At 40.7% G+C, this 19240-nt stretch overlaps 1 protein-coding gene across 2 annotated transcripts in view; it reads right to left on the minus strand.

Moving 5' to 3' along the window:
• The window catches only part of PRKG1 (protein kinase cGMP-dependent 1), a 1258435-nt gene that overhangs the window by 1089948 nt on the left and 149247 nt on the right, over positions 1–19240 (minus strand). The window lies entirely within an intron of this gene.

The following is a 19240-nucleotide window of genomic DNA, read 5'->3' on the forward strand; positions in this document are numbered from 1 at the left end:
ATTGATGTTTGCAATTTAGTTTAAGAATAAATGTGAAAAAGATACAAGAGAATTTTATGGAACAAACGCTATTACCACTATCTCTACATATAATAAAAGAACATCAGGATGTATTGTACTATACACCAGCATGGTAAAAAACAATTTGTTTACTTATTTTTTCTGGCCCTCTTCCACTAGACCTTATGCTCTGTGAGGGTGGTCATTAGTTTTTTCTCTACTCTATGCCAAGGGTCTACTCTAATGCTAGAGTATGGGTGTTCAAGAATAATATTTTGGTTAAAAAAAATGATAAGAATTGGATTCCTACTTAGCGGTTTGAAAGAACTGGTAGAAATGTGATAGTTCTTTATCCATACCTTACACATTTTCGAGAAAATCTATTTCTGCAAGTGGCTTAAAATGAGGTAACCGGGCAGATAAAACCATTGAACAGGATGTTTTTCAACATGACAGGATTTAGACATGGATGAAACAGGCAGTCAGTGGGAAAGATATTTACAAATTCTATAATTGGGATTCAGTGGTTAACAGGAAAATTTTGCAGAGCTTAAAGATGGTGATAATTTGATTCTCGGGTAGATGAAGTTCCAAATGACTTCCTAAGGATACAAAAATTAAAGAGAAACCAAGAAACGTCTTGTCAGGAGGAACACAATCAGAGAGCTGTTGGAGATAAGATGAAAGCAAGACCTTAACAACACAGAGTGGAAGCAGCACGTTTGGAATTTTATATTAAGAGTGTTAATTTGACAAGTATCTGACTATGAGCTGGTCCTTGTCCACCATTTACTTCACAAGTGGTTCTCAAAGAAATGACCTGAGTAGTGAATACTGACTAAAGTGTTAGCCCTCCCCATTTCCGGGTGCCTTTTCTTCTAGGCCTCAGTCCAACTGGACTATCGCCATCACATGTTATGTTTTGTGATGGTTTTGGTATTTAATAATAAAAAGGTATATATAAAAAATTAAAACAAGTGAAAATTTACCATTATGAAACTATCCTTAGAATGGACTGTTACAATGCAATTAAAATTGTTTATGAAGACTGTTAACGGCATGGGGGAAATTCTTATACTATTTTTAAGTGAAAAAGCAGAATACAGAATTGTTTTTAGAGGAAGAGAATATTTTATAAGAGAATATAGAGATGAAAGAGAAATTTAGATAATAAGAAAATTTAGAATAAGAGAAAACCAGGAGGTATCACTTCACGTCTGCTAGGATGGCCATCATCAAAAAGACAAGAGGTAACAAGTGTTAGTGAAGATGTGGACAAGAGGGAAGCCTCGTGCACTGTTGGTGGAAATAGAAATTGGTGCAGCCACTGTGGAAAGCAGTAGACAGGTTTCTCAAAAAATTAAAAATAGATCTACCATATGATCCAGAAATTCCACATCTGGGAATATAACCAAAAGAAACAAAAACACTGACTTGAAAAGATAGCTGCATCCCCATGTTCACAGCAGCATTATTTACAATAGCCGAGGCAGGGAAACAACCTAAGTGTCCACTGATGGATGGACACGTGGTATGCACGGGCACTCGCGACACACACACACACAATGGAATATAATTCCACCCTAAAAGAGGAAATCCTACCATTGATGACAACCTGGATGCACTTTGAAGCCATTATGCTGAGCGAAATAAGTCAGAGAGAGAAAAACAAATAGTGTATGATCTCACTTATATGTGGAATCTAATTTTACAAAGACACACACACACCAAACTCACGGAGCAGAGATGAGATTTGTGGGCACCAGAGGTGGGGAATCAGAAAAGAAGGATTTGGAGGAAGGCTGTCAAAATGCACAGACTCGCAGTTAGAAGGTAAGTAAGTACAGGATTGTGACACAGAGCATGATGACCGCAGGTAACACTGCTCTGGGATACAGAGAGAGAATTGTTGGAGAAAAGTTTTCTCTCTTTATTGTATCTATAGGAGTTGATGGTTGTTAACTAAAACGTACTACAGTCATCATTTCACAATAAATGTAAATTGGACCACCATGCTGTCTGCCTTAACCTCATAGAACGACACGTGTCAATGATTTCTCAGTAAAACTGGAAACAAATTACCAGCTCGATGGAATTACACGTGAAGACCGGTGCAAACAGAATGTGACTCTCAGTAAAATGGCGGGTGAAGAAGGTGGTAATAGTATTAACTGCAGTAGCAGTAACAAAATGGGTAGTAAGAGAGTATGCAATCATGACCTGAAACAATTTTAGAAGGAAATAAAATGTTGGCATCAGTTGCCTCTGGTGACAGAATTATAGGGCTCCGTCAGTTAAGTGTCTGACTCATGGTTTCAGCTCAGGTTGTGATCTCCTGGGTTGTGAGATTGAGCCCCGCGTTGGGCTCTGTGCTCAGCGTGGGGTCTGTTTGAGATTCTCTTTCTCCCTCTCCCCCTCCCCCCACTTGCGCCCACTCACTCTCTCTCTCTTAAAATAAATAAATAAATAGAACTATATATTTTTTTCTTTCTACTTTTCTCAGTTGATAAAATTTTCTAGAATGGGCATGCTCTTTTATATTGAAAAATCTTTCATCTTAAAGGTAGTTTATAAAAAGCAACTGCTATGAGGAGAAATAGAAAATAATCTCATTTAATTCTCATTTAAATAATGACATACTTAATACAGATTAGCTATTATTGGCATATTCAATATTATTCTTTACAATAGATTCTTGTTCATACGGTCTGTGTTTAAATACTAATGGTAGGAATTTTCACCTAATAAAGAGACAGCCAGTCGCTAGGGACTTCAGAATAGACTATTTTAAAAGTGAGACTTTTACTTTAGTCTGGCAGGGCTGCTTAGCTGTTTGTTTGTTTAATTTCAGCTTGCCAAAACTCTATTTCTCCTGAGGTAAAGAGCTGTTTCTCTTGAGTCTTCAACACAAGATGCAGAACTCTGTTCCCATGTATGATTTTCATGAAATTTCCTTTCTTAATTCTCTTCACCATCTCTGACCTCAAGAATGGCAGTAGCACCTTCAAAGTCACTCCTGAGATCTATTGTTCTAGGATCATGTTTCCAAACATCAGGACTTCCTTGATCTTCAGGAACTTCATTTTAATCAAAAGAGTATAAATATCCTCTTGACTAAAAATTCCTTTGTTTTCTTTGCATTGAAGAGCGAGGTCATCAATAGGTTCATTTTTTTTTTTTAAGATTTTATGTATTTGTCAGAGAAAGAGAGAGAGAACACAAGCAAGGGGAGCAGCAGTGGGAAAGGAAAAGCAGACTCCCCGCCGAGCAGGGAGCCCGATGCGGGGCTCGATCCCAGGACCCCAGGATCATGACCTGAGCCGAAGGCAGACGCTTAACGACTGAGCCACCCAGGCATCCCAGGTTCATATTTTCTAATATAATAAAGCCTGGATGCTATCAATGCCAGAATCCCAAGTTGTTTACCTACAGATGGTATCTTATCCCTTGGGAAATATTAATAGTGCTCCATTAAAAATCTAAGCCCTAGAAATGCCACCAGCTTAGAAGTAAAGCCCTCTTGCAAAAAAAAAAAATCATTCGCTCAGTCCAAGGATGACTGAAGAAAGCTGCTTTCTCTTTTCTCATAAGTAGTACTATTAACTTGTTTCACGAAGACATCAGAAAAGGTGAAAAACAATGCGGTCTAACACAATCTCTTAGAATCATCCAGATTTTCCAAATGCTTACCACAAAGTCAGTGGGGAAGGGGAACTTCAAGAGGCTCTTGCATCTCACATGTCTTTTTAAATGGAGGACATTCAATCTTAAGTCTCTGAAGAAACACATTGGAGGTGTTCATCTATGCATTTGGAGTCACTTTAAAACAAACTGAGAAATACACAACCTACGTCTTATCATTTATCCCTTCGCACAAGTCTTGTCCAGTAACACGTTCACCTCTGAAACATCACAAATCATCCATCTCGTGCCCCTGTGTGGTGTAACTCGAAGATGTTCTGGGCAGTGAGAAATACTTAATGCCCTGCCTCTTCATGCAATTTTCCCTTAAGTCCTTTCTCGCGGAGAGCTTGAAATGTTAGGTCAACTCTCATTAGTCTCCACCTGCTCCAACCCTATAGACTATAATCAATCAGAGCCTCCACCTCACAATCCTGTGAGTCTTTTTCTTCCCCTGAAGAAACAGTGGAAGACACTCGCTGTAACTAAAATATGATGGTGCACGTGAGACCTGTGAGCTGTGTTATCATCGGTGTGGGAGCTGGGGAGAGCTGCTATCACAAGTTCCAGAAGGCGGCTATCTCCTCTCGGAGCACATATTTTAACAACATGCTGCATGAATGCGGCAGCCCGACCTGGGGGCTGTAAGAAGCAAATACAAAGATCTTGATTTTTGATCCTTCCTGTCTGCTTCTGTGTATAAACAATCTCTTAAAAATTTTTTTCTTCCATGCTCCAAATGTGTGGCTTTCAAAATACAAATACAATAAAAAGAACTTAGTTATTTTGAGCTAGCCCTGTTGATTTGTCATCATCAAGTTGTCAGCCTCTGAAATATTGGCCATATACAATATTGTGCTGGTAAACTGGCTCTCCAGAAGGAAAAAAAAAAAAAACCCTGGTTTGTAGCATTTGCCAATTTTTATGGTATAAATACTCCCACCACAGCCAATTTCAAGCTACTAATATAAAGTCAACCTGCTTGCAAAATTCCTGAAAATTTAACAAGCAGTTCCTATATGAGCCAGTAAGAGTTGGCTCCAGGACATCACTGGAGATAGATTATTTTTCTAACACTCTAAGAATTTAATGTGCCTTAATTTATAAGTGCTGAAACCAACATGACTATCTTTTCCTTCTTTAAAAATGTCATTAGGTGGTACAATATCCCCAGCTAATTTAATGCCAGGATTTCCAGCCATGGGTCTTCCCAACGTTCAAGTTTTAGAAAAAGAACTGGAAAGTCCACATCCGCATTTACTTATTGCAGAGAAAGTTCCTGAATAGGCACAAAGAATATTTGATAGAAACTGTCTTTCTACACAATCTTAGGTAAAAATGGGCAATTCTAGGGAAGTGTAGGGAAACGTACATCCACCTCTCTAACAAGGAAGCCAGCAATTTTCACTATCAGTAAACGGAGCCTCAGTTTTCTCAACATTAACCAAAGGATATTGTACATTGCAGTTACTACAGAGTAGGCTAGCAATAGATATGCAGCACCAGCCTTATTTCAAAGAGTGGGGAAGGTTCTTTCAGGCTGGGGGTTGTGGGTCATGAAGGCATCTCTGAACTAAGGACTACATGACAAGAGGATCCAACCATGCAAAGATTGTGGAGAAGAGCATTCTAAGTTGAAGAAAAAACACATACAAAGGGGCAGAGGTTGGAATGAGCTTGATCTGTCCAGAGACTCAAAAGGAGACCTCTGTGGCTAAAGGACAGAGTGAACAAGAAGCAAGGGGACAGGGGAAAGAGACTGCAGGTGGGCAGGGGGAGGGTCTCAGAATTCCTCGAAGGCTGGGAGAGAGCTTCAGTGTTTTCTAAAGCCTCAGGAACGCAGCGAAGGAGTAGAAGAGGTGTGGTTGACAGCTGACAGATCAGACATAAAAAATAAATAACACAAATGTACTTTAAAATATTACTGAGTTCATGGAGGTTTTCTGCCATGTAGTTCATTGATTAATGGATGCTAAAGCATCCATGGTAATAGGGAGAACCCTTGTCTCATAAATCCTACATTTTCTTGGTCTTGTCTTGTCCAATAACACGTCCAATCCCTGACTCTCAGGCAACTTTTGCATATTAGGAAAGAATGAGGTTTCTTCTCTGATTTCAGGCTATCTTCAGAGGCCTAGAATTTTCTCTCCACTGACAGCCTCTCTCCCATGCCAAACACACACCAGGTAATAGCAAATACGACCAAGCGGGCTGTGCCCAGAAACGTGAGAATTAATAACTGGTCCCTCCCTTTGACAAAGACTTCCAGGCACTTAAAAAAATAACCAAAGCTACTAAATGATTACTAAGAGTGAAAATCAGCCAAAGCAGTTGAAAAAATGTCGTATAAAACTTCTGCAATCAGCTTCTTGGCTACAAGAGCAAAAACAAGACTCACAATCTCATTAGCTCTCAGTGGTCAGTTTTATGCTCATGTGTCAGGAGAAGCAGTATTTTAAATGCAGTTTCAAAGCCACCCTGACATCAAGTACAGTCTCTGCAGGTGGCACCTCAGAATTCCAAACCTCCATGGGTGGTTTACTCAGATAAAGTCATCGCAAGGCCCCTTAGAAGTCGCTAATGTGGGGAGTCACTGCAACAGGTAACTCCGTCCACCCCACTGTGAAATATTCGGGAGTCACCAAATTTCTCTTGTAAGCAAGAGAAACTCTTGGATTCGTCTTCTCGCTGCCCCAATGGTTACAATTCTGTCCAAATAATGGGTCCTATTTCTTGTCTGATGGCTTTCCTGAATGAGCTCTACCTATAGGTAGAAGCTGGCTGAGAGCAAAGAAATATCAATCAGTTCCCATTTCTGAAAGATAACATTTAATCCTGCAAAGCTACTGACCAATTGAGAGATTTCCTCAAAAGTGAAAATCAGCTTTCAACAAGTTTCAGACTGTGTTTTCACATCAGCCAACTCTGTTATGGCTCTCCCCATCTTGTAGCAAAAACGGTCATGAAGAAATCAAAACGGTTTGCAGCATTCAGACCAAAAATCAGCACCTGACACAAAACACGGGAATCGCTGGGCCAAAATATATGATAGCAACATAGTTCTGATGAATCTTTTATCTATTAATTATCTATTAATCTTTTGTCTATTACATGCATTGCGAACTTTTTGTCTATTACATGCATTGAGAATCTTTTGTCTATTACATGCATTGCAAATAATTTCCAGTTGCCTTTTCCCTTCTAACATTTACCCTATGGTTCTAAAATAGATGAGTATCTAAATGAAATTGAGATATTTTAACTCTAAAGAAAAAATCATGCTTGAGGCAAGGAGAAGATGGTTAACCCATAAAATCTATGTGCCCTAATGTCACATCAGCCTTCTCCTTGTTAACTAATACTCTGCGCTCATTCAAACTAACTAGGAACAATATGCAGTAGCTCTTGAAATCACTGCTTCAATGTTAACAGATGGAGCAGACTCGCACTAATTAAAGGAAAAGGAAATTATTGTTCTTTGTACGTGTTCACCAACTTCCAAAAACTCAATGTGAAAGCCTTCCATTCAACTATTCAAGTCATTCAGCTCTCTAGAGATGCATTTTACAGCTACTTCACACTAGTGAGCCTAACTTAAAATAGGACAGTCTCCAAAAGAGCCCAGATCAAACTCCCATCCTCTGAACTTCTCTTTCATATCATGGAAGTTGAAATGTGGGGTTTCACAGAAGTACCATCAAGTGCTTTCCATGTGAATAAATAAGACCGTCCATATTACATTACAGACTGTAAGAACTATGTGGCCTGGTCTACTGTGAATTCACTCTATTTTTAAAGTTTAGATCCCTAAACAGCAAAACAGAGTAATGATTAAGAAGAGAACATCTGACATATATTTACATGCCCAATCACAATTCAACATTTTGAAGCGATTGTTTCTCTCTCAAAACACTCAAACAATTGAGATCAGTTAGGATGTAGTTGTTTCCAACAAGATCAAGCTGATCACACCATGAATACCCATGCAGTTCCTCATTACCCAGGGGGACCCTGCCTCTAGGTCATAGATCGGGTGCCATGATGTTCTGTCTAGCTCTTGAAAACCCAGTCATCACTGTGTGTTTATACATTGCCATTTCAATGACTTCAATGGCTTGATTTTAAAGTTGGTCATCAAAGAAATCATTTTAGAAAAATTTCCGGTTGTTCAGGTACTTCTCAGATTTAACCTCTGGGACAAACTGTCTTACATTTTAAATTATCTTCCATTTGTTTGAATTCAGCAGCAGGAAAATAACATGTTTCTCTATCAACTGCCCACCCCCAAAATAGTGTGTATTTTCTCTTGGCTGGAAATTATAACTTGGGTCATTCATTATTTCCTCCGCTGATGCTTCCAGGAAATTCAAGCCAAATTTAGCCTCGTTACAGCGACCTGCAGGTCTTCAGGAACAGATGCTCTATTTTGATGAACGTGGTTCCACTTCATCTCCAAACACCTTAGTTTGCATTAGGTCTTTAATACATTAGATGCTTTGAGTTGGCTGGAAGGGAGAGGACATATATACTGAGAAACTCTCTTTTGAACAATGCACATTTTAAAACTAGACAATCATGCTCCTGGTTGTAAAAGCTCTGTGGTCTCCAAGCTTCTTAACCGAAGTGTAGAAAATTAATCAATGATGACAGCATGAGATCAGAGCGGTAGTTATACTACCGCTGCTACCATTCATCACATGGTTAGTCATTGTTCCTCAGCGAGGAGCCTTAGCTCACAGAAATATCACAAGCACTTGCTGAGTTTGCCGTGGGGGAACTGAGGTTCAGTCCAGTGTCCCGCAACTGGTACATGACACGTGAGAGTCAGGATATAAAGATAAACCCATTTCACTTCTCAGCCTCACTCTACTAAATTGTCTCACGCCCACAATATAAAATTGTATCGATAATTTGAATAAATTATCCCAATTATAAAGTCCAAAGGCAAACATTCTTTCTCACTTATCTCTACTTCTGCAAAAGTAAGAATGCCATGCTTGGATAATATGACCTTTTATCTGGAGAGAGCACTGCATGCTTTCAAAACAATTCCCCATCTAACATTTCATTCTATTATTGCCACAAACCTGTGCAGTAGGTAGAACAGATGTTACTATTATCCCTACGTGACAGATAAGAATACAAAGGCACGAGAGGGTCAGATGCCTGCCAAGTCCATGGTAGAGAGTAAAGCAGAACTCAGGTCTACTGACTTCTGCCTGAAATAAACACATTTCCGACCTCCGTTCATTACATAGACATTCATATTCTCATGGCCTCTCTCGCTCTCTCTGTCTCTCTCTCTGTTTCTCTCTGTATCTCTCTCTCTCTTTCTCAGAACTTCAGTCACAGGGCAGACTCCATAAATCCACTGCACCAGTATCAGCAGGGAACTGTGGTCATTTGACAATAATTCTATAGTATAAGAAAATTTTGTGATGGTTCATTCAGGGAGATTCCCTCTCTGACCTAATTCCTTCTTCACATGAGAGAAGTTCGAACATATCTTGTGGCTCTCACAGGGAGATAACCGCTAATACAGAACCATCCCTTGAATTCAGCAATGGAATTCAAATCATTTTGACTCCAGTGTGTTCACACTTGTCTTCTCATTGGCCTCGAGGACACCCCATTTCCCTCTTTCTCCTTCCCTTCCTAGAAGCCTGCCTCAGACGGACTTCATATACAATTCAAATATGGAGGGGAAATAATTTGTACAAAAGTTTACTGTCCGTTTGGGTGAATGTCTGTATTTGAATTCAAAATAAAAAGAGGGGCGCCTGGGTGGCTCAGTCGTTAAGCGTCTGACTTCGGCTCAGTTCACGATCCCAGGGTCCTGGGATCGAGCCCCACATCGGGCTCCCTGCTCCGCAGGAAGTCTGCTTCTCCCTCCCCCACTCCACCTGCTTGAAGAAGCCAATGAAAGGAGGAAGGGAAGGAGGGAGATAAATGTGATTTTGTCACTTGAATCCACTATCTATTTATCCCCTTGTACCACACTGTCCTTTAGGAGTCTGTCCTGTTGGGTGGCAAATAGTGAATATTTATTATATTTCCAGTGCAACAATTCTAGGCGCAAATTCTGCCACTGCAGGTAAATACAGATAATAGTGATTGATGGGCTTAAAACGCAACCATAATTACCCACAAAATGACTGAAAAGTTGACCTAAAGTAGCTGCTGACACGAGCACAGTATTTATGGAACGAAGTCATACCTACAAATCTGAAAACCATTCCCAAAAATGTGTCCCTTGTGAAATAAGGTCACAGTCGTCAGTGAGAGAAGGACAAGAAGAAACAGGGAAGCCATAAAGAAATTTAGGCAGGCCATGAAGCCAAGGAGGTTGAGTATAATAAATAAATACAGAAGACAGAGAGTTCATAACACAAAGTGTACTAGAATTGCAAACAATATATTTGTAGGTACCTGATCTAAAACTGTCTGAATGATTCCAGCCAGTCAAAGGGGAGAGACTTCAGGGCTTTGCCAGGCCAAGGTTGCAGAAGTCTGAAACAGGCTATCGAAGGGAGGAGAGTTGGCTGCTGAGCTCGTGGAGTACTGGGTTAAAACGGGATCTAGAGACACCTAGCTAAAGGAATTAATCCAAAGGGCAGAACGGAGCCTGAGACACTGACCCTTGAGCCTGAGGCACTTAGATGGAACACAAGGATTCAGGGGGCAGAAATGAGGCAGTGCTTGTACAATACTCCCGAGTCAGTGGTTGCCAAGATTTCAAGGGATTCCTTTATGGAGTGGTTGGGTTATGATACCCACAGGTGAGAATAGGCTACTAAAAATCCAGGGACTGCTAGACAAACACTCTGCACACAGCCCCTCCCAGTTTCTACATTTTTGTCAGTCTCTGGAATGAGCAGAACGTGAACTGACCAAGCGGACGTGAAGAGGGGAAGAATCCATGAGAACACTAACTTTCCTCATGGGCAGAGTCCAGGTACAAGGAGAGCTGCCAAGAAGAAAGCCCCTGAAGTATTTTTATTTGAGGTGCTTTGGGACATGTTGTCTCACCTTATCCTCCCAATAAAAACTTCCAGAAACAAATCAATCATGCAACTTGGCAAAATGGTTGATATAACATTTCATTTCCATCCCACAGCCCTTTTCCAAGACTGCAGGGTTCTCAGTCTTACACAGTAGTCTGCAGGTACCTGACCCTTAGATCCGGCCCTCCATCCACCCACCAAGCATGTCCTGAGTGCCTCATTATGGCACTGGGAGCACAGAGATGAGTGAAAAAGAGTCCTTGTCTTCTCAGAGCTACAATTCTAGTAAGAGAGGAAACATGACACAGAGGTCAACAAACAAATAATATTGTTAAAACAGAGAAAGTGCTTGGAAGGTTACAAAATGGGTGCTGAATGCAAACTCAAGAGGAAGGCCTCTTTGGGTTCTGAAATAAGGACCTCTCTAAAGGCTGGTTTAGACGGGGCCTTGAAGACTGTGAGAAAGAACTGGATTCTTGGTGAAATGAAAAGCAACTAACTGAGCAAAACAAGGATAGTGAATGACACAGTCTGATTTGTATTTTTAAGAGATCACTTAGGATTGCAGTGAATGAACTGAGACAACTGCAAGTAGGAGAGAGGAAGGAAAGCTCAGGAAAGTGCTACTGCAGTATTTTCATGCAAGATATAGTGATGGCTGAGGTTAGGAAGGGGACAGCAGAGGGGCAGAAGTGTAAATAAACTCAAAGTATATTTTGCAAGTAGAAGCTATGGGACTTACTGCAGGTCCAATGAGGGGAAAGGTAGTATTTTGTTAACATACCACCCGAAGCACTCGACAGATTCAGGGCAATCCTTATCAAAACACCAAGAGCATTTTTCACAGAACTAGAACAAATGATACTAACATTTATATGGCACCATAAAAGACCCCAAAGAGCCAAAGCAATCTTGAGAAATTAGAACAAAGCTGAAGGTGTCATAATCCCAGATTTCAAGATATACTACAATAGGGGACTGGCACAAAAACAGACACAAAGATCAATGGAGCAAAACAGAGAGTCCAAAAGTAAACCCACACTTATATGGTCACAAAGGAGGCAAGAATATACAATGGGGAAAAGGCAGTCTTTTCAACCAATGGTGCTGGGAAAACCGGATGGCTACCTGCAAAAAAATGAAACTGGACCACTTTCTCACACCACACACAAAAATAAACTTCAAATGGATTAAAGAGTAAACGTGAGACCTGAAACCATAAAATTCCTAGATGAAAACATAGGGAAAAATCTCTTTCACATTGGCCATAGACACATTTTTATAGATATGACTCCTGAGGTGAGGGAACTAAAGCAAAAATAAACTATTAGGACAACATCAAAATAAAAAGCTTCTGTACAGCAAAGGAAACCATCGACAAAATGAAAAGGCAACTACTGAATGGAAGAAGATATTTGCAAATGATACATGATTTGATATGACCTGCCAAAGGGTTAGTAACCAAATATATAAAGAACTTCTACAGCTCAACACCAATAATAATAGTGATAATAAAAATCCAATTAACAATGGGCAGATGACCTGAAGAGACATTTTTCCAAAGAAGACATACAGATGACCAAGAGATACATGAAAAGATGTTCAACATCACTCATCAGGGAAATTCCGATCAAAACCGTAAGATACTACCTCACACCTCTCAGAATGACTAGAATCAAAAAGACAAGAAATAACTAGCAATGGCTAGGATGTGGGAAAAAACAAACCCTCCCCTCGTGCACTATTGGTGGGAATGCAAACTGGTGCAGCCACTGTGGAAAACAGCATGGCGGTTCCTCAAAAAAATTAAAAATAGGACTACCCTATAACCCAGTAATCCCACTACTGGGTATTTACCCACAGAAAACAAAAACAGTAAGTTGAACAGATACATGAACCCCTGTGTTTATCACAGCATTATTTACAGTAGCCAAGATATGGAAGCAGTCCAGGTGTCCATAGACTGATGAATGGATAAAAAAGATGTGGTATGTACACACACACACACACACACACACACACACACACACACACTGGAATATTACTTGAAGTACTTGAAAGAAAGCCAGTAAGACTTACTACCATTGCTGTTATCCTCCACATTTAAAAACACACACACAACACACAGATACCATATATTCTAAGCAGACCCTGTTAAAGTCTGCAAAGTTCATGGTGGGAAGGGTACACAGAGCGAGGGCCACATTATCTGTCTAAAAAGAAATCCGAAATACTTGAAGAGCCTGGGCTCCTCCTCAATTATCAGAGCAAAGTCGAAATCAGCGTGAATTAAACCAAACTTGGACGGCCATCTTTGGAGTGAGGATTCCTCAGTGTGCAGGGAATACACTTGTTAGCAGCCTGACAGCATGATCCCTACAAGAAATCTTGGTTTACAGATTTGATTCTCAGACCAAGTTCCTGCAGACCAAGAGCCCTTATGCAGGAAAGCAGCCAACAGAGAACAGGGAAGTGACTCAATATTAATCATACATTGACTCATTCGACATCATAGAAGCCTCATTACCCTCCCCTTCATTTTTTTCCTGGGCCCAGAATTGTATCGTAAATGACACCATTCAGAGAAATGACTGCACCATGAGGATCATTAAGATTTCTGTACTGAAGATAGTATTTAGGAGTTTTGAATGCCAATAAAGCAAAGCTCATGCTTGTAGTTAATAAAATGAAGATCTCGTTTCACTTTTGACTCTTGAAACTTTACTACCATGTGTGTTCTTTATCTCTTACATCCATGGATAATTTTAGCCATCAAACCCAGCTTCTTAGCAACCTTAAATTCTTTTGAAAACAAGGTGGAGGGTAGATATATAAGTAATACTTTTTTTAAAAAGATTTTATTTATTTATTTGTCAGAGAGAGAGGGCACAAGCAGGGGAAGTGGCAGGCAGAGGGAGAAGCAGGCTTCCCACTGAGCAAGGAGCCCGATGTGGGACTCAGTCCCAGGACCCTGAGATCATGACCTGAGCCAAAGGCAGATGCTTAACCGACTGAGCCATCCAGGCATCCCATAAGTACACACTTTTAATTATAATTGTATTTATTTATTTATTTATTTATTTATTGAGAGGAGAGAGTGCACATCCTTGAGCGGGGATGCGTCTGGGGCAGAGGGAGAGGGAGAGAATCTTAAGCTGACTCCCTGCTGAGCATGAAACCTGATGCAAGACTCGATCTTGCATGAAATCAAGAGTCGGATGCTTAACCAACTGAGCCACGCAGGTGCCCCTAATTATAATTCTTCATTTCCGTCTACTTTTTTCTAAAAGATGACATGCTAAGCCACCTGTCTCTCCACATTCAGTTTATGCCCACTTGGGATTCTGCTGAAATACCAAGGACCAGATGCTCCATTGCACACTTGTACAAAATTCGGGCAAATAGTTTTCTTACCCTCTCGAAACACCCCCAATCAGCTTCCATAGTGCACTGTGGGAACCCCCAAAATGTTGCCTCCTTTCCAAAATGAAAAATCCTGAAACTAACTTTCAGCTTCTCATGGTGCCATGTCATACCTCCTGCAAAATCCAATTCCATTTATTCTCACAGCATACCAGCATTTTCTTGCATGATTTTTTTTTAAGATTTTATTTATTTTTTGACAGAGAGAGAGAGATGGTGAGAGAGGGAACACAAGCAGGGGGAGTGGGAGAGGGAAAAGCAGGCTTTCCACAGATCAGGGAGTCCAATGCGGGGCTTGATCCCAGGACCCTGAGATCCTGACCTGAGCCGAAGGCAGACGCTTAACGACTGAGCCACCCAGGCGCCCCTCTTGCATGATTTCTTTAACTAAGCCTTGGCTCAGCCTTCAGTTATCTGCCACTTAAACCAGTATGACCTTTACTCCCCATCTAATATCAAATGGTCTTCAAAGACGTTATTCCAGCTTATTATTCTGAACTGGTCACTCAGCTTGTCATAACATAAATCTATCATAAACCAAACCCCTGCCTCACCAACTCCAACCTTGAATCCCCTCTGGGATTTGTGATGATTGCTTCCGAATCCACTGGGTTCACCCCAAATTTGTTGTCTTCTATTTCTTTACCTGTTGCCCCCCCTTCTTTTTTTTTTTCAGAAAAAATTATTTGGCATGCCCTACCTTATAGCAATATCAATAAGGGTTCTATTAAGTCCTATCTTTGTTTTGTTTTTTTAAGATTTTATTTACTTGAGAGAGAGAGCACACACACAAATGGGGGGAAGAGGTGCAGAGGGAGAGGGAGAAGCAGACTCCCCACTGAACAGGGAGCTTGATGTGGGGCTCGATCCCAGGACCCCGAGATCATGACCTGAGCTGAAGGCAGACACTCAAGTGACTGAACCACCCAGGCACCCTAGGTCCTATCTTTAAGTCACTATATAGAATGTTCTCATCTAAGATTATCAGCATATTTCCATGTTCCAATTCTTCTCCACCCACACTGGGGGCTGAGGGGGGGTAGAGTCAGTTGGGGAAATGTTTTTAGATACCCAGGACCCACCTCCACAATCGGATTTCAGTTGTCTGGGTGTTGGTGTATGTACTGTCACACACACGTCGTAGTGGGGGAAATAGATTTTAATCGCAGGGTCACATGTAAAAGTAGTTTGGGTTTTGTCAAACCTCAACCTTTATGCATAGTTTACTGGTTTTTCTCCCCAGTTTTTAAGTTCCTGTTCCCTTTAAACTAATCAATAAAATATGGCATGATTCACGTATTGTCTGTCCAAAATCACATCTTGGAAGACAAACAACGCAGCAGAAAATACCACGCTTTCTCTTAAGTGCAGCCTGAAAAACTGTAAACGCTAAGCCCTAAGAATAAAAGAATGGCACACACCGAGAGCCCCAAGAAAATTCTCAGTTACATCTTTGCCTGAAGGCAGACCAGAGACAGAAGTTACCAGGATATTTATTCTCCAAAATACTCTTTCCTTTGTATGAGATCAACCTAGTAATTTTTGCTCTCCCTCCCTCCCATCTTTCTCCCTCCCATCTCTCTCTCTCTTCCCCCCCCCCCCCCCCCCCCCCTTGGCTCCTTCTCTGCTCTTCCCTCCCATCCTCCCTGTGGCTCCTCTTTCTTGTCAACCTACTTAATATTTATAGCTCCCTGGGCTCTGTGCTAAGCCTTTTTTCTCTTTTAATTTACCATACTCTTCTTGGGTAATCTTGCTGAAATTACTACCTCTATGCTGACGACACCTAAATGCACATCTCTCACCAGACTTCTTTCTAGAGCGCCAGCTGGAAGGCTTCTTGCCCACACAGGTATGGTCACAACTGAATGTATCTTCCTTTCCAACAAATCTGCTTCTCCTCTAGAACTCCCAGCCTTGACTATTAGCATCACCACCTGCCCAGGGCTCAAAACAGGAGTCAGGAAGCCATCCTTGATCTTCTCCCCTCCCTCACACCCCCTGCCCATGTCTACCTCTCCCACTTTCCTAGAATCTCTCTGCTCCCAATGATCTCCATGCCACTGCTAGTTTAAGGTGCCTTCAGCTCTCCATGCAACCTTGGCATTGATTTGGAGACTTCTTAATCTCCAAATCAGTCCCCCGCATCCATATTTCAATCTGTCCTACACACTGCAGTGATGTCTTAAAAACAAAACAAACATCTGCATGTGAAAGATGTGAAATCCAAATCTGGTTTGTACTGAAGTTAATAACATTGTACCGATGTGAATGTCCTGGTTTTTACACTATACTACAGTTTATATAATATACTATGATCATTGGGAAAATGGAGTGAATGGTACTCTAATGTCCTCTATCCTTTTCTTGCAAATTCTTGTGGGTCTTCTTAAACGATTTCAAAATAAAAAGTTACAGGGGAAAAAAAAAAAAAAACTCTGATTATATTCTCTGCTTTCTGCCCCACCCCTTCTTAAAGCCCTTAGATAGCTTCCCTTAAGTAAGACTGACATCCTTACATTGACTTTCAAGCCCACTCAAATTCTGGTCTACCTCATGCTCCATTTTCCTTTTTGGACTCCTACTACAACCATACTAGTCTTCTTTTGATTACTCAAAAAGGACACTCTCTCTTGCCTTAAGAACTACACATAAGTCATTCCCTCGGCTTAGAACAGTTTCCCTAAATCCTTACTGGGCTTATTACCTGCCTTGTTCTTCAGATCTCTGCTAACTGTCCCTTCATCCAGAAAGTTCCCTAGGCATTCTCTACTGATACAGCCCATCAAACTCGGCTGGTAGTTCTAGAGGAGAAGCAGATTTGTTGGAAAGGAAGATATATTCAGTTGTGACCATACCTGTGTGGGCAAGAAACCTTCCAGCAACCTAGGCATTCTCTGCTGATCCAGGAATTCTCTACTGATCCAGCCCATCAAACTCTTTTTCATATTAGCTTTCAGGACCTGGCAGCACCTTTGATTTCTCCTTTGATAAAATTCATCAAGTCTGAAATGTCTTGCTCAATATCTCCCCTCACTCCAGTCGTCCATAAATGTAACATGGTCAAAGAATTAAGGATTCTGGTGAGAAAGGATTTGTTGAATAAATGAATTAATGAATTTTTTAAATTGCTGCTAAAAATCCAAATTCTTCATCAACTTCACCATTCTCCAAAGGAGTCTCTGGATTGTAAATACATTGGTATATTGAATGATAGTCTACTTTCCTATAATTACCAATACTTTTATGAACCATCTTATGAACCAAGATTTGGGGGGCAGCAGTAGACCAAATATTACAGACTCTGGGGGGGGAAGTGGTATGTCATTTCAGGTGTTCAATAACATCAGAGAGGAGTTCAGAGACATAACTACAATGTCATAAATATCTAATAAAGAAAAGGAATTAAAATACATATTTTTGTTCTAGAAATAGCTCTATAGGAAGTCTACGGATTCACATCCAATTAAGTGTAGATCCTCGGTCTACACTTAGACCAAGGAGGATCTACAAAAGGCTAACATTGACTATTATTTTCTGCACTAGTACCTGCCCTATGTGCTCACCTAGCCACACTCCCAGTGAACTCACAGAGACACCGAGTGCTTGCTGCCTCTGTAAACCATCTGCAAGGTGACTGTATGAATGAATGTACAATGAATACTACGTAATTCCAAGAACCAAAGGATTTCCAGTAACAAGAAATCAACACTCAGAGATTCAACCCCTGGTTTTAAAAATGAGGAACCTGATAAGATCAGAGTTAACTGCTGCTGTGAACAGGATCAGAACAGAAGTAGTCTGGAATCCTGGTGACAAAACTCTACTCCATTTGCACACAGACTGTAGAATTTTCCAGAAGTGCATCCGTTTGCAAATATTTCCATCTGCCCTATTTTACCCTTGGCTCCTTCAAACTGAAGTTTTTAAAAGTACAAATAATTGCTAAATCAAGAAGTAACGAGAATGCCATTCAGATTTCTGATAAGGGCAGATGTAAGAACCAATTGAGGAACATTAAAATTCTGAATTCGGTTCTGAGATCTTTAAGACTTCTTAAGATTTTGAGTTCTTAAGTTTTATCTTCTGATGTGTTCACTTTAAATTGGATTCTAAATGAGGGAGTGGGGAGATAAAAGTCAGAGAGAGCTTTATGTCAAGATCTGGGAATGATTGCATGAGGAAGAGAAGAGTGAAGACACTCGGTGGTGTTTGGTTCAAGTTAATGCTCTAACAGTGTGCTCTCTCTCATTGACACCTGTCTTATTTATCTTTTTTAATAGTATTTTTTTCCACAAAAGGCATACAATCCCTATCTTACCTACCCATTTACGCGGCAGATTTTTTCCTCTGTGAATTATTCTTCATCATAATTCACGTGAATGAGATTTAATATCCTCCTTTGATATTAAAATCATGCGTAAAAGCCTGTAGGGGTAAGTAAATAAAGAACAAGGCCATCTCTTTTTCATACTAGCTATGTTCTAATGCCTGAGTATTAGAAGTCCAAACCCCACTTCCAGGGTTATGTGAAGATGCACAACAATCAGTGAGATAGTAGTTCACATGCTCAGAACAGATAAGCGCAGAATCAAAGGCACTTATCCGGAAAAGGCAGGGGCAGTGGACCAAGGGCGGGAAGAGGAAGGGTGCCTGACTTTGCAAGAGTGGAGAAGACCCGGTGTTTCCGAAGTCCTGGGAGTGCCCAGTTGCTGTGCTGGTATGTGGGACTAGAAGCAATGGTGCAAACGGGATTGGGATTTCCTGTAGCAGAAGGTGGCTTTTCCCACCTACATGCACCTCCCTTCAGACAACTAAGAACATGTGTACTCTAGCCCCACCACCGTGGACTTCTCTTGGGAAAAGGTTTACCCATATAAGGGAGATGTAGTGAGGGTACATCTATCTAAACATCTACTCTTCTGGACAGGTTAAAATGGATGCACCAAGGCCCCAGCCCAGGGATCAGGAGTCAGTAGATCTGGGCTAGTTCATGGTCATTTGCTTTCTTAACAAGTGCCTTCAATTATATACATGCAGATGTCCACAAAGCACCCTTGCAGAAACACTTTTCTAGATTCTCTAAGTTCTGTCTCTGTATAAAATCAGACCAGCAGAGTTCTGCCTTTTGAAGA

The sequence above is a fragment of the Neomonachus schauinslandi genome, chromosome 6 (genome assembly GCF_002201575.2).
Source record: "Neomonachus schauinslandi chromosome 6, ASM220157v2, whole genome shotgun sequence".
In the NCBI taxonomy this organism is placed as follows: Eukaryota; Metazoa; Chordata; class Mammalia; order Carnivora; family Phocidae; genus Neomonachus; species Neomonachus schauinslandi.